Source organism: Oreochromis niloticus, linkage group LG15, assembly GCF_001858045.2.
Source record: "Oreochromis niloticus isolate F11D_XX linkage group LG15, O_niloticus_UMD_NMBU, whole genome shotgun sequence".
Taxonomy (NCBI): Eukaryota; Metazoa; Chordata; class Actinopteri; order Cichliformes; family Cichlidae; genus Oreochromis; species Oreochromis niloticus.
The window spans coordinates 27823820-27839453 of NC_031980.2; the positions used below are offsets into that span (position 1 = coordinate 27823820).

At 40.8% G+C, this 15634-nt stretch overlaps 1 protein-coding gene and 1 long non-coding RNA gene across 3 annotated transcripts in view; one reads left to right on the forward strand and one right to left on the reverse strand.

Moving 5' to 3' along the window:
- The first annotated feature begins 7488 nt into the window (after positions 1-7488).
- opn5 (opsin 5) overlaps positions 7489-15634 on the forward strand; it is a 69170-nt gene continuing 61024 nt past the window's right edge. The window contains exons 1-2 of one of the 2 annotated variants that reach the window (XM_005465756.3): positions 7489-7696; positions 8050-8067. The gene's annotated coding sequence lies outside the window, so the exon portion shown is untranslated. The remainder of the gene's footprint in view (positions 7697-8049; positions 8068-15634) is intronic. The other variant, XM_005465757.3, reaches the window with a different exon arrangement.
- On the reverse strand, positions 11688-14127 carry LOC112842476 (uncharacterized). The gene is made up of 4 exons (XR_003214258.1): positions 13636-14127; positions 12999-13164; positions 12365-12444; positions 11688-12210 (listed from the first exon to the last, which is right to left on the reverse strand). It is a non-coding gene; the product is annotated as an uncharacterized LOC112842476 (long non-coding RNA).

Below are 15634 nucleotides of genomic sequence, written 5' to 3' on the forward strand. Positions count from 1 at the left end.
ATACAGTTACTTTGTTGAAATAAATGGATAACACGGTCTTTTCCTGTTTCATATGTTAGGCTATGCCCTGTCTACTTTTGGTAATTCCACGCCAGTGGAAACCCAAACAAAACACGCATTAAGAGGCTCTAATGCCTGTGTCTCAAACTCGCGGCCAATGTCACCTCTACTTGCGGCTGCATAATGACTTGAAGAAATATTTTTTAAAAATCATTATTCAAAAAATGACCGACCTGAAACAGGAGATGGAAGCATGTAAATATAATACTGCAGTCAAAAAGCGTGCCTGACGAGCCCAGTTGTAAGTAAGCTATTAAGACTCGACTGTACACTGTGTTTGTGTTTTCCTCTGAAACGATAAGTTCTGTTGGAGCAGCCTTTCAACACCTCTTGCTAGCAAAGTTGACCCAGACAACAAAGCAAAGCCCGACAGGGAACCCGACGTATTAGCTAGAGGTCGCTTTACTACGGTTCTGAGCCGCGGACCTGTTTTATATACGCGCTGAATAGTTTTCTATACGAGATCGCTGCAAAAAGTGCAGCCTTACTCAATGTCCACCCTACTGTTACTTATTTTATATTGTGGCGAGCTCAGACAAGGAGGAGACAGAGGTATCGTTTGGTCTTGCTTCATGCAGAGTTAGCCAGGGAGCACAGCCGTTTATTAGCATTCAACAGAACACACACGCCGCTAGCTCCACTGCTCGCCGTAGACCTAACATAACAACAACAACAAGGCGCTCTCTCCACCCAGAAAACACACAGTCGCAGAGAGAGAGCGTCACGTGTAACCATGGCAACATAATGCTGCCGCCTGGAACAACAGAACATAGCTGTCAAACCCCAAACAGCCCTGACCCACTACATAGCCCCCACCTAAGGGGTCAGTCGTCCCCGACAACCCCATTACCCAACACAAAGTCCCGCAAATGTCCAGGTGCCTTCTTTCGGCGCACAGGCCGATCTTGACCAGCAGGGGAAGAGTCACTCGGATCAGAACATGGGGTGCCAACAGCATCCCCTGCCCCGCTCCAGCAGCCGCCGGTATGGTGAGAGTCTGTCCCGGTGCAACACCAACATGCGCCCCAGGCCCGGCATGCAGATCCGATACACCACTTCTGTTAGCCGCTCCATGACCTCCACCGGCCCTTGCCAGTGGCTACACGGCCTGGGGGACACTCCTCTCTTGCGAACCAGGCAGTACACCCAAACCTTGTCGCCAGGCACGAAAGCTCCCCCTCAGCACCTCGTGTGGCAGTACTCCGGCACTGGCCTGGGCCTGGCGGGTGCAGTCATGAACCACCTGCAGCCGCTCCCTCCGCCTCCTGCAGCAGTCCATAGCCAACAACAGTTCCCTGACTCGGTGACGGGGAAAGGCCCTAGGACGTCCACTCCCACTCTCTCCATCGGGGCCCCCACCAGATACTGCTGCAGGGGGGCAGTGGAGCATTGAATGGAGCCCTTTCATGCCGTGCAGGTGTCACAGCAGTGCACATGAAGTTCCACATCCCATCGACAACCAGGCCAGTAGAACCGTCCCCTGAGACGGTGGAGAGTTGTGGCATTCCCATAGTGGCCGGCCCCACCGAGCCGTGGACAAGCTTGAGCAGCTGCGACCGCAGTGACCGAGGCACCAACAGCTGGCCGGGGGCCAGCCATCTCCTGCATAGGAGGCCGTCGTGGGTCTCCAGACTGTTGTACTGGTAGTAGTAGGCCTTCACTTTGGGCCCCTGTCCCGACACCCCTGTCCAGTCGTTTCGAGAGGGGCAGCCGGTGTGGGCGTAGACGGATGGGTTGAGCAGAGCCGGTGTCGATGGTGTGCTGAACCAGCCGCGTCTGCCTGTAGTCTTCGTCACTAGCAGCAATGATGTCCACATTCTCGTCCGGGAGGCACTTCAACCGCTGGCGCTGGTCAACAGTGAGACCTACGCTGCTGCGCTGTCACAGGTCATCAACAGCTTGGGTAGTCTCGGTTGAGGGAGGTTTGTCGGGCCTAGAGGCTGGGGCTGAGGCGAGTAGAGATGGTCCAGAGCCACCAGCGTCCTAAGTCTGTTGAGCGGCAGCTGCCTGAAGCCCAGCTTGTCTGTCTCTGGTCCCCTCTGTTCCCTGCTTTTGACTGCACGGGAGGGCCAGAGTCTCTGTACCAAGAGTGATAGCCAGCTTCGCGGTGTCAACGCAGGCCCCTAGTGGGTCAGCAGATCAAGGCCGATGATGCACTGGTCTTGGATGTCAGCAAGCCAGAAGTCGTGCACCAGCTCCAGATCCTTCACTCGGATCTGCAACGGTTTCTTCCTCCGGATGTCAGTTCTCTCCCCCATCACCGTCATCAGCTGGGTGTCGGTGGGCGACCAACCCATCACAAGCGGCCCGGACATTCCAGGGAGCACACCAGGTCGTATTAGGGAACTGGTAGACCCCGTGTCCACCAGGGCCTGGCAGGGCTGGTCCTCAACACAGCAGCTAAGGTAGAGTCCCTTGAGGTGCCCGACTAGGCCCACCACCGTGCATCGTTCTTGGAAGGGGGCAGGAAGCTGGAGCGGTGGTCCCCTTGCTACACCGCTCCCCCTCACATTTCTCTGAGGCCACATAGTTCTGGTCTTTGGGGCGGTGGAGTGCCGCTGCCGAAATCGCCTCTCGAGTGCCATGGTGAGGGCCTGGAGCTCATGCTGCTCTGCCGGGGCTAGGTCAAGCAGTACCTGCAGTGCATCTCCTTCCAATGCTAGCGCTAGGTGCGTAGCAGCCTCTTCGTCGCTCCAGCCACTATGCCTCACTGCTAGCCGGACTTGTGAGAGGTAGGGCTATAGCGGGGTTAGCCCGTTGTATTTCGGTACCTTAGCTGGCGTTGTAGGCATCACTGCTCGCTGTCGGGGGCTCGGCATGTCGGTCGACAGAGGCAGCCCACGAAGTATTGTCCTAGCGTCTGTCGCGACGGGCTGTCGGGACCCCTTGGGGGACTTACATGGCCGGTCGCGTCCTCTCTCTTCAATCGCCAGCTCCCCAAGCGGCGAATGCTCTCCTCGACGGCTTGCTCCAGCCTCTGAATGTCCCTCTCCATTCCGGCGAGGGTGAGCTATCCCACTTCTGACACCAATGTGGCGAGCTCAGACAAGGAGGAGACAGAGGTATTGTTTGGTCTTGCTTCCCGCAGAGTTAGCCAGGGAGCACAGCCGTTTATTAGCATTCAACAGAACACACACGCTGCTACCTCCACTGCTCGGCGCAGCACTAGCATAACAACAACAACAAGGTGCTCTCTCCACCCAGAAAACACACAGTCGCAGAGAGAGAGCGTCATCTGTAACCATGGCAACATAACGCTGCCGCCTGGAACAACAGAACATAGCTGTCAAACCCCAAACAGCCCTGACCTGCTACAATATTAAGATTTAAAAATCTAGTTGTTATTGATATGGTGAGTAACCTTCAGTAATAGTAATAAATCACACAGCAATAGTACATTTCGGTAGTTTTAAAAACCACGACAATATATTAAGTAATCCACAGTATTCAGAATACGTTACTCTCATCGAGTAACGTAACAGAATACGTTACAAAATATATTTTGGGGCATGTATTTTGTAATCTGTAGTGGAATACATTTAAAAAGTAACCTTCCCAACACTGTGCACAGATGAACAAAAGCAGTACTACACATTTGTTTAATGTGTATGGTGAAGGACATGTGAAATGACAACAAGGTTCCTCAAAGTTTTACTGGAGGCCAGGGTAATGCATCCAGAGTAAGATTTTTCGGATCAAATATATTTATTTATGTCTTAAAGACGTCCAGTAAGGGGATCTGATTTGTATCATCTGGCTTTATGATATAGCCGCATAGCTATATAGTGTGAAGGGGCTTAACAGACAAATAAATATTACTCTGAAAATGAATGAAAAAGCAGCCAATGTCCAAAAGAAAACACTGAAATACCACCAGGAAGCATGGAGAACTAAGAACTGCTCAAAACTGTTTAAGAAAATTACAAGAAAGTCTGGCTGCTTGGAAGCAAAATCTAAAGAAATTAGAGTGATGACTCAAGACGTTTACACATATTGTAAATCTATAGTAGAACTGTGGCAACTTTCCCAAGATGCTTAGAGAACTGGCCTGCTATCATGGCTGTACTTCACTTTCAAGGAACAAAGAGTTTAATAATTAACAATGACTTTGTCGCTTTTCATATCAAAAGAAATGGCAACATTAGCCAACAGCCTCTTCTCAGTGTCATTTAAATTCATGCTTTAATGGACGAATGTAAAATATTGTGTGGAGCATTGTTTATATACTAAGAAGATGATATAATATAACTATATTTCATATTTCAGGGTCTTTTAACCTCCTAACACCCACCAAGTCAATTGGGGTTAGGTTGCTATCCACTTTTGTAATTTAAGGGCAATAGTTGGGAAATCTTATAACAGAGAGAGTCGACTTGTAAAAGCTAATATCCTCCTCTTGTTTCAAATATGGCAAATTTACAGGCAACATTATGTAAGTAAGGCACTACTGCTCAAAAGGCAGTGTCCATAAGAAAAAAGAAGTGTCTAAAAGTTGACTCTGTTCATCTGGATGTAGCGTTTTTAGTGGGAGAAATGTTTTGTCACTCATCCAAGTGACTTCTTCAGTCTCAGCTTACTCTTACTCTGTTGAGTAACATAGTGTTACTGGAGCCAATCCAGGAGAGAAGGACAGCTGCTGCCTAAGCAAAAACCCATCGTGATCCCGTATCTGTCAGGATTATCAGAACAGTTGAGATTCATTTTTTCAAAACACCGTGTCTCTGCGGGTTTTAAACCCCAAAACACGCTGCGCCAAAAATTGGTCCACCCCAAGGATTGGGTCCCCCGACACAAACAGAGTAACATAGTCTATGCTGTTAAATGCCAGTAGGATTGCCAGGACTTATACATCGGGGAAACCAAACAACCTCTGGTGAAGCGGATGGCACAGCACAGAAGAGTTACCTCGTCAGGCAAGGACTCTGCAGTCTATTCACACCTACAGGCCAGTGGACACTCTTTCAATGATGAGGATGTACACATCCTGGACAGGGAGGAACGCTGGTTTGAGGGCGGAGTCAAGGAGGCCATTTGCGTGAAAAGGGAAAGATCATCTCTGAATAGAGGAGGGCGCCTAAGGGTACATCTTTCGCCATCTTACAATGCTGTGATTGCAGACATTCCCCAGCTCTCTGTGAATGGTACTCATGGCCAATGTTCCCTCTAAGCTGCGCACGTGCGCAATTGCGCACTGCTGGCACGGTCTCTGCGCACAGAAAATCACAAAAAAAATCTAACCTGAATTAAATAAAAATTAATACTTTAACAATTCTGTTTTGCAGTGTTAGTCAGTGAGTGACTTGCTGCTCCCATATGGGATTAGAACGATGCCACCTTATCCCATAGCCCAGCCAATAATGCGATTTACATTCGTATATACGCAGCTAATCAACGTCGTTGACAGGCTATGACAGTGTTCTTATGTGCCGACACCGGTCTTTTAGCTAGCAGAGCGGCGTGGAGTGAGCCACATTAATGACAATGTGTACAACCATTGGAGATGTGAGCAGGGCAGATGGAACAGTTGACGGAAAAAGTGGGGACATTATACCAGTTTTTAAATTGTGTTGATAGGCCACGTAAAACCAGAGTTGTGATAAAAATAATATGCAATGTTTGGTTTTCTTCCTGAATACTGTCGTTGTTTATATTTACTGCGGGAATAAACCGTAAAAACGGCGTTTTATAAGGAAAAAAGCTCGAAAGCACTCTAAAATTGTATGTAACCATGAATAACGTGTTGCCATGTCCACCAAGAGAGACTGGACAGTATAGATGTAAAACAAATATGCCAGCAGTTTATCTCAGTTATCGAGAGGAGAAGGCATGTGTTTGGCTCCTTCACATAGTGGACATTGAGTTGTTGTGTGGGGCACCAGTAGTCCATGTCTGTTGCTGTAACAGTAGTTCATGTTGAGAATAAAAAATCCCAGCTCACTGATTTGATAGGGGCAATAGTGTGCCTAAAATGTTGCATAATTTTGCTGAGAGATCTTTTACTTTATGGTAATCTTAGATGAGTAGTTTTATGGACAAAAACCACCAGGTCATTCAGTGGTCCCTTAGTGCTAATGTGTAATAGATGTTGGTGTACTATAACTGAAGTAATGTTGTTAAGTCCTTAAAGTCATATTCTTTTATTGTCATGACTGTATTTGAAACTATTTTTATTTTTGTATGATACCTGATTTATATGGACAATGGCTGAAATAAACTAAAGTCTAAAATACTTAGTCATTTGTTTAATAGTAATTTAACATTATATAATTCACATATAAAACTAATTTTAAATGGTTTAAAAGCATGTAGAATAGCATATGTAGGCAAGTATATTTGTCCTTTTTCTTTTTTATCAAGAAGCAAAGACAAAAAGGGAAAAAAAAGAAACAGGGCAGGGTTCGGTGGTTGAATCATCTGTCCCCACCAATGTCAAAACCAAATCTACGCCCTTGGACTGCATCCAATGGTTATCCTTATTTTTACTATCATAGAACAGTAGTGAAGATGTCAAACTGTTAACATATGTGAAATTACATCAAAAAATAAACAAAAACAAAACAAAAATTAAAATTTGAGGAGCAGCTTATTTCATCAAATAGCAATTAAACACCCTGGTGAACTGTTTAGAGTCTACTGCTAAAAATTTAATAATGATTAAATGATGAACACAGCAAGCTCAGATCCCATGACTGTCATCTTTTGATGTCTGTTCTTTTCTGCAAAGGCATTTTGCTACTTCTCCTCCTCCTTTTGACTAATACAGTAGTAGCAGAAAATACAGATGGAAAAAAGTAGACATTTGGTTAATAGTAAGAAGTTTCATTAGTCTAGTCATTCTGTTTCTTGGTTCAAGCAACTCTCTTCCCCTAAGTGTCCTAGAAGAGCCGTTGCATGTCTGACAGCTGCCACATCGTCCTACCACTGATGTTTGCTCTCCTTTGTGGTCCCAGAAATAGTTGAGCCATTTACCCCCACAAATAAATAAAATCAGTATGATTTGCAAAAACCTGACATTTAAGAGCTCAGTGGTACATAAATAAAACTGAATTCAAGACAATAGTGCTTCTCGATTCCCAGTTCAAAATATTCCTTTTTCAATAGTAGGCTTTAGTACTTCACTAGGCTTTAGTTCTTCACTTCATTCATTGTCTAACTCGTGTGTTTTTAGCTCGTATTCCACCCTGAGGAGTTTTCAGTACCGTACTTTCTACCTGCACAGTCATTCCTTTGTGCCTGGGGATATTAGGAATAACCCTGGTCTATGATATTATATAGAGTCAGGGCTGACGTTTTTTTCACATACACTGGAGTCAGGCAGGAGATGGGCTAGTCCATATTAAAAAAAAAAAAAAAGAAAAAAAAGGGGAAAAAAACTCTTGTGTTTTATTTTGAAAGTCGTGAACGGAACTTGAGTTGGTTGAACGCGCTTGTTAAAGCCGGGCTGCTTCCCTGACTTAAGGCTGCTGCTCGGCAGTGGAGCTTCAGAGCGCCTTCGCAGCTCAGGAAAGTAGAAGCAGCTTCACGGGATTTTTTGTGTTTCAGCCTCAGCAGCCGAGCGGTTTCTTTTCTAACACTGAAACGTGGGACCGTGGGAAATACACTGACATCGGAATGACTGATGAGTGATGATCAAAGGGTGAGTAAAAAGCCGACCCTTTAACACCGTTTTTTCTGTTAAAGGCACGTGCGTCATGTAAAGCATGTTTTCTGAAAAGAAGGATTCTTTTACTTTAGTCATTTTTATTTTTCTATCATTTTCATATCGTTTTAGTCACAGGGAATTTCCAGCATGAAATAAATAAATAAAAATAAAATAAATCTAATATTAATAACAAATACATAAAGTGTGAGTTAAAAAATATTTTATAATTAACTTAAAAAAAAAAAGCATTTTTCAAATCATTTAAAATAAATATTCCTGTAATTACAGCGATTCTTTTTCTCATTCATTAAAAAATTGTTTTATTTATTTGTCTTTTTTTATTTTAGGCCTCCACAAATAAGTAGGTGAGTACTTAACTGCAATCAGCTGGGTCTATTTCACTGTTTTTTTCTTGCCTTAGTTTTGACCTTTTAAAACAAGAGGAACGCACCACTAGAACCTTTCTGAATAATTTTGTTACATTTAGTTTTTTAATGAACAACAGCTTTTTTGTTAATTGCTGTTGTTTCTTTCTCTTTACTTGCTCATCATTGAGTCTGGGACCACAGGTTCCACCCCCCTTAAAGACACAGGTTTTTCTTGTCACTTGGCATGACCACTGCAGACATGTAAAGTAAAATGTTCAAAATAAAGTCATCCACAGGCAAAATTAATATAATAATTCCTTAGTGATGTTGGTCAGCTACTGTAGACCCCAGAGAGGCCTGTCTCCTTGTTAAACATAAACAGATGGTCATGCAACTCTAGTAATATTCTCATCTGGGATTTGGTGAGAGTGGTGCATCACAGTCACTGAGCAGATGAAAATCCGTTCATTATAGCTGTGTGTTACAGCTGAGATCACTACATTGTAAAATTAAGTTCTTTTCCTCATAACTGGCTGTAGATCAGGAGGTAGAGCTGGTCACCTACTGATCGGAAGGTTGGTGGTTCGATCCCTAGCTCCTCCAGTCTGCATGTCAAGTATCCTTGGGCAAGATACTAACCCCAACTTGCTCTCCGATGTATCCATCGGAGTATGAATGTGTGTGAATGTACTTAGAAAGCACTGAGTATAGATAAAGTGCTTGTGAGAATGGGTGTGATTGGGTGAATGTGGCATGTTGTATAGAGTGCTTTGAGTACTCCGTGAGAGTAGAAAAGCGCTATATAAGAATCAGTCCATTTACCATAACTTAATTTTTTTAGAATAATAAAATATTAAGTGATTGTATTAAAATGATCAGAAGTGTGGTATAGCCTAGGGTTTAAGGTGGGATTTGGCAGATGTAGGAGATGTAGCAGTGGGAAAGGGAATCTCTTACAAATGACAGATGTAAAAATGTATGTTTTTAGTTCCAGTAGATTTTTCTTTGTGTGCAGGCTGTGATCAGCTGATCTGTGTCACAAAGAGCCATTATTTCCTTTAATAATAATCTTTTTTTTTTTTTTTTCATTTTTGGGTGTCACACTTTAATTATTTTTTTCTTTCCCTGATATGTACAGCATTTTTACACAGCAAAATTTCGCTTTTAAGACATCATGTGTGGCATATTGCACGAAACTAGAGATACACTGATTTAGGGTCTCTGAAAGTGTGACCCACTGATTACGTATTTTTGCAAATTTTCTCTCTAACAATTATAACTGACAACCTATAGAAGCAGAAATAAACTTATTTTCATAATAACATAAATGATTAAACTACAATACAAAACAAAAACCAGTATGTTACTTGAAAGAGATATAGAAAATTAACTGAAAATTAGTTGCTGTACCCCCATATGACATATTTTACCTCGCCAAACTTACGCAGCTGCAGGAGATTTCTATAACAAAACAAGTATCAGTTACATGATTTTTCAGTATGTTTATAACTTCATCAGATAAAAGGATTTGTCTCTATGTCTCCATAATTGTTCTCATAACTGCTTTGAACATTTGCTTATACCAAGGCTGCTGGCTTGTAGCTTGCTCTGAGTTTTGGATAGCTTTACCTTTAGCTACTTTCCTTTTTTAGCTTCTTTAAAATGTCAGTGTTCAGGTGGGTGAGGTTAATTTAAGAGTCTGGTTAGATTTGTTGTTATGAATACTTTTGTGGTGTTCCCCATATGGTTTAATTAAGAAAACTTTGTGTCTTTTCTCGCAGTAAGGAGTTTCCACACTATGGACATGCTAGTGTGTGGCTGTGTGTATGCATGACTATTTCCCTGTGCCGCTGTACACATGTTGCACATGCATGAAATGCACTTGCTTAAAATTGGTCTTGAGGCTTGCTTACCTGCCGTTCATCAGGCAGGACCGATAACCCTGGAGATGGAGATGCATCTCTACAGAAAATAGGTGGATTTTGCTGATATTTGTTGAACTGTTTGAAAAGTTGTATTTTAAATTATCTGCCAAATATTATTCTATTCATGATCACTCCTCTTTTGTAGTGCTAGTTGATGCTGAAGCACTGCAAACGCAACTTTGACTGCATCATTTAAGCATCACAGGAATGAGACTGAAAAAGGAATCTTGAGGGTATAAACAGGCTGTAGGATGTCATTTTCCTATTATTGAGGAAGTATCTCCATGGATCACATCAGCTGGACCACATGTAAAGATAACAGTATTACATATTAACTTGCCTGTCAGATTTTGAATTTGAATTACTCATTTATTGAAGGTGTTACTCTAACTCGCAGCTGAAATACTTTATGTAATACTTTGTAGTGGAAAATCATATAAATGTAAATACCGCCTTATTTCAAGTTTACTCCTAGATTATGGAAAATACAGTGACTGCATGTACGTAAATTTCAACCTGCATTTCTTTCAGTGATTTCAAAATTAGTGCTTTTTTGCGACGAAATGATCACCAAATTCATTGCGACTTGCTCACGAAATTCATAATAATATTGTTCATTTATAATAACAGTTCTGTTATAAGTTAATATTGTAATTAGAGTTGATATCAGCTATTTGCTAATAGGTCAGTATTGGAGTTTATAACAGCCGAAATGTGAAAATTAAAAAAAGTAGTGTTCTGAGTTTTGACCTTTTCCACTAGAGAGCATTGTGCAACTCTCCTGTTGACAACACTTGTATTCGGAACCCCACAAACAGAACAGCCAGCTAATCCGATTAGAGTCGGGCAGAGTGTAAACAAGTAATCTATGAACTGTTCTGACAATCAAACAAGATTATTTTTAAATTGAATTGTGTTAGTAAAGACTCATAAATAACTACATGTAACAAATGTTGGGGAAATCTGTTTATGGTTCATGTGTCTAAAAGAAAAAAAAAATTGCCCGATATATTGGATTTTTGATATTACCAAGTATCAGTGTTGGGATTGGTTTTAAATCTCATACATCAGTCATGTTCTAATTAGTATTAAGTCCAGTCCATTCCCACACTCAGAAAAATAAAGGTGCCAACTGGAACCAAAAGTGGTTCTTTAGACTGATGCCATAGAGGAACCTTTTTTGGTGCCACAAAGAACCTTTCAAACAATGGTTCTTTGAAGAACCATTTCTTTCAGTGGTTCATTGAAGAACCTTTAAAGGTGCCCCAAAGAACCATCAAGAAATGGTTCTTTGGGGCACCTTTAAAGGTTTTTCAAAGAACCTTTTTTTTAAATGGTTCTTTGAAGAACTATTTTTAAAAAGGTCTTTCAAATGGTTCTTTAAAGACCCATCTTAAAGAACCCTTTTCTGAGTGATTCTTTAAAGAACCATTTTAAATCTTTCAAAATAAAATGCATCTTAAATTGAATTAGATAGAGTAGGGTAAAATAAATACAAGCATAGACATATATTAATGGTTTATTGGCACTTTGTATTACAGAAAAAGACAAAAAGGCATTTTAACGCTAAGCACAACACCACTACTAATAATAGCATATAAGTAATTTAAACAGTAATAATTAAATATCTTTACTGTACTATAAATAAATACATATAAATATTATACTATAGATAAAACAACAATTATTACATTAGAAATAGCAATACTTTCATAACAGACAATTAAACAACACATTTTCATCAGCATGTTTGCATTTTCAGTAAAACTATTTCAAGAACAATCTTTTTATTTAAATTATCAATGAACTGCAGCCTTAAGTTATGTAAGTTAAGTTTAATGTGATGACTCATGGTCCTTTGTTAGTCCACATTGGGACAATTTCAGTCTCTCACCTGCACTATGCTGGCAATCTAGGAGATATTTAATGCATTTGCCACTCTTTGCACAGCTACTGGTACAGGTGTAGTCAGAGTTCCCAAGTTGAGAACAAATGCCTCCTAAAAGCAAAATGTCTTTTTTAGTTCACTTGGATAGGCAACATTGTAGACATGGTACAGGGAGAAGACAATACCCATCGCCAATGAAATGTCCATTTCCCCACTGTCCAGAATCATTTTTTGTCCATCCATCTGGACATTGACCTCAGTTGAATCACTCAAGGGCTTGCCGTCACTGCTGCTGAGTACGATTGTAGGTATTGGGCTGTGTGGATCCTGAAACAGAAATTAAATTCTTGAAATGAGGAGTATAGTTTAAATAAGTATAAACAACAGGTGTCCCAATGAAAGTATAAAACTCCTGTAAAATACTGGATTAGTTCAAGACTCCTCCCCCCCCCTCACCATACCAAAAAAAATCTAAATTTACCTGATTTATGACGTAGAGATGAGAGGCATTTTCTTTGAAAATAGATGGCAGGAGAAGAACAGCTGTGTTTACTATCTGACCTGGAAAATAAAGAGAAATATGTAAATATTTTCTGGCCAATTTTGTTAATACAAAGCAGTAAAGGCCATATGAGTGCCTTCATCAGGAGTTGAATGTCTTGCAGAACATAAGCATTAGTTCAGTAAATGTATACCTAATTAACTTTTCAGTGTAATTCAGTGTAAATGTTAAGCATTTATACAAAACCCCCAAAATGTTGTTCAGTTCTGTAAGTTGCTAGCTTTAAATAATGTGAGTCCTAAAGAACTTGCAGAGCAAGTCTAGCTGCCTCTGAACATTTTTTGGGATAAACATTGTGTGAATGACTGAAAATCTTCATACACATATATATATATATATATATATATATATATATATATATATGTATAGCATCGAGGGTATATCAGTTAAATCTTAAGGTACATCAGTGCAGAGACGAGAAAGGAGAAATGTCAGTCTGTGGATATTGTAAGGGACACTGTGTTTACTAATGTGCTGTATGTGAAACCTTAAAAAGTGGTATCTGAGATAGGAGTTGAAAATGTTTTTGCTCATTATTGCCAAGTGCCGTCACCTTTTCTTTCAGTGTCTGTCTGGCTCTCATCAACTGATTTTAAGCAGAGGCTTTTAAGGTTGCTGTTTGGGGCTATTGACACAAGCTTCGCTGCCAACTTACTGAATCCTTGGATTACTTTTTTGTCCACATCAGTTTTAAGTAACATGGAAGCCTCTTCAAGAAGCTAAAATAAAGGATAAACATATACATATTAGCTTTGTACCATAATATATACCATTATATAGCAAACCAAAACAATCATTATTTCACACATCAATTATCATTAGAGAACAAATTATAATTTTGCATTTGTTTACTTTAATTCTCAAGTACACATTGCTGTGCAAAAGGGATGTTTAGACTATTCTTCCCAAAAAACTATCATTGGCATCAGATTGGTCCAAAATTATCCTGTAGCATGAAAATAAAACCAAAGAGAAAGACATAGTCAATGTGGCAATTTCTGTTAGTGTTCTGTTAGTGTACTTTTATTACTCATGAAATAAATCTGCTGATTCAGTCACTTTGCCTGTCCTGTAGGTACGTGATTATTAGAAGTCTGTATAAATGTGCAGCACATCAGTAAATATTCGTGTTTTTGCCGTGCACTATTGTTATTGTTGTTTTTTGCTGCAGTTTTTGATAAAACACTCACCACAACAGGGATAGTGAGACATGGGAATTCTCGTAGAACCTCTTCAGTAGTATGCTGAAGAATGTAGTGTGTTCTGTACTTCTGTATTTTCCTGAGGTGCGTTCGAATGAAGGTGTCTTATAAACTCCAGTGTTGTGAAAAGTCTTCCAACAAGAAACCAGTTTGCCCTGATATACACAATCAGGACTATTTTTACAAACAGTGGAATTTGCTCTGCATGCACAAGTTCCAAAATGAAGAAATCTCCAACTGCATATTTTACAGAGTTTAAAATCATGCATTTACTCGTCCAGAGTTTCTCATCCACAGTAACGGCTGCCTCCAAGTTCTGCAAGCAAATCTGCAAGTTCACTGGAAGTTCTTGAAGTGATAAGTTATTAACTGCTGCTTGTGTATGATCGCTCCTGATGATCCGTTCAGGCTGCCACTCCCAGCATTGACGAAGCTGATTCCTCTTTGCCAAAGTCTGACAAATATTAATATAGTTATTGGTGATTCTTGAAATATTGATGTCTGGCTTCAAACCTCATGCACCAATGAGAGCGGAGTGACCCATAATCAAGGATGAGCCGAGGATAATGTAGCAGAAAATGCAGCTTGGGTGTAAACACACCAGGAAACAGATTGTTGAAATCTGTCAAAAAGTAAGTGATCAGTTCATGTAGGTTACTAATCCAGTCAGTGCTGATGGTTGGAGCAAGAATAATCTCTCCTATTTCTCGAACCAACTTGTTACCCTTTTCAATCCTGGAGCCTATGAGGAAAGGCAGAGTCCTAAATAATGTCCATTTCTCAACAGCAGTTCCAGAGATATTTCCATCCAGTGCTACCTTCTCAGGTATTAGAGCAGGTTTGGAGGTGCAGTCATTCTGTCCAAAACTAAAATTCCTTATGCTGTCATTCACCTCTTGGATAGTAACGGTTTTGTCCTTGTGCAAGGCTTTTAAAACAGACTTCAAAACAAGAGGAATGAACCCCTCAAGAAAATCATGCATTACATCAGGTGGGAATGCATTTGTGGTATCAAAATATGACAGCTTGTTGAAGGCACATGGGCCAGTTACACCATACACTGACCTACAGTGGGGGTCATCTTTAACACATTGCAGATGGTATGCATGAATAGTCTTTGTCCTAAGAACACAATCTCCCTCACTAATGATCTTAGACAGGTCCTCGTAATGACACATACAAAACCTGCATATTCTACCATTACTGAATGAGCAGCTAAAACCTGCAAGTGTGTGAGAGGTTAGGTTGTCTGCAGATATTGTGGCCAGACCACCTTTGATGCAGTACTGTCTGTCTTCAAATTTTAATCGTAATCCACGTTCTTGCAAAACCTGTAGGTCACAAATTAATGGTTCTAATATTTTCTCAAATCCATATGTTTTCACCAATCTATGTTTGACAAGTATCAACAGATGAATATGTCTTAAAACAGATCTGTCTTTTGGTGGAATATTTCCCAAAGTAAAATAAAATGCAGACACTTTATGTAGAAGTTTCTTTGATCCGAATGGATTAGCAACTTCAAATTCATCACTATACAACTGAATTCTCAAATGTGGGTTGTCTGTGTTAAAAAAATCACTTTCTTTGTAAATTTTCCCATCACTAAAATCTGTTAAGGTTTCAGGAGCACGGGGATCTGGCCTAAAAATTTGTCTTAAAATGTTAGGATCATTACATATTAATTCCAGTGTTGGGTAAGTTACTTTAAATTAGTAACTTAGTTACATTACTAGTTACTTCTATCAAAAGTAACTCAGTTACTTCAAGTTACTCGTTACTTTCAGAGTAACTAGTTACTAGGGAAAGTAACTTTGGTTTTACTCAGAATTCTCTTGTTAATGTGTTGCTTCCGTAACTGGATACCCAGCCAGATTGCCAGTCTTCTAGCTTGCTTACTTGCCACACGTGCACTGTGCCACCTACCAATAGAAAGGAAAAAATAATGTGCACATTTCCACGAGAGAAATCCCACGCCTGGACCGTC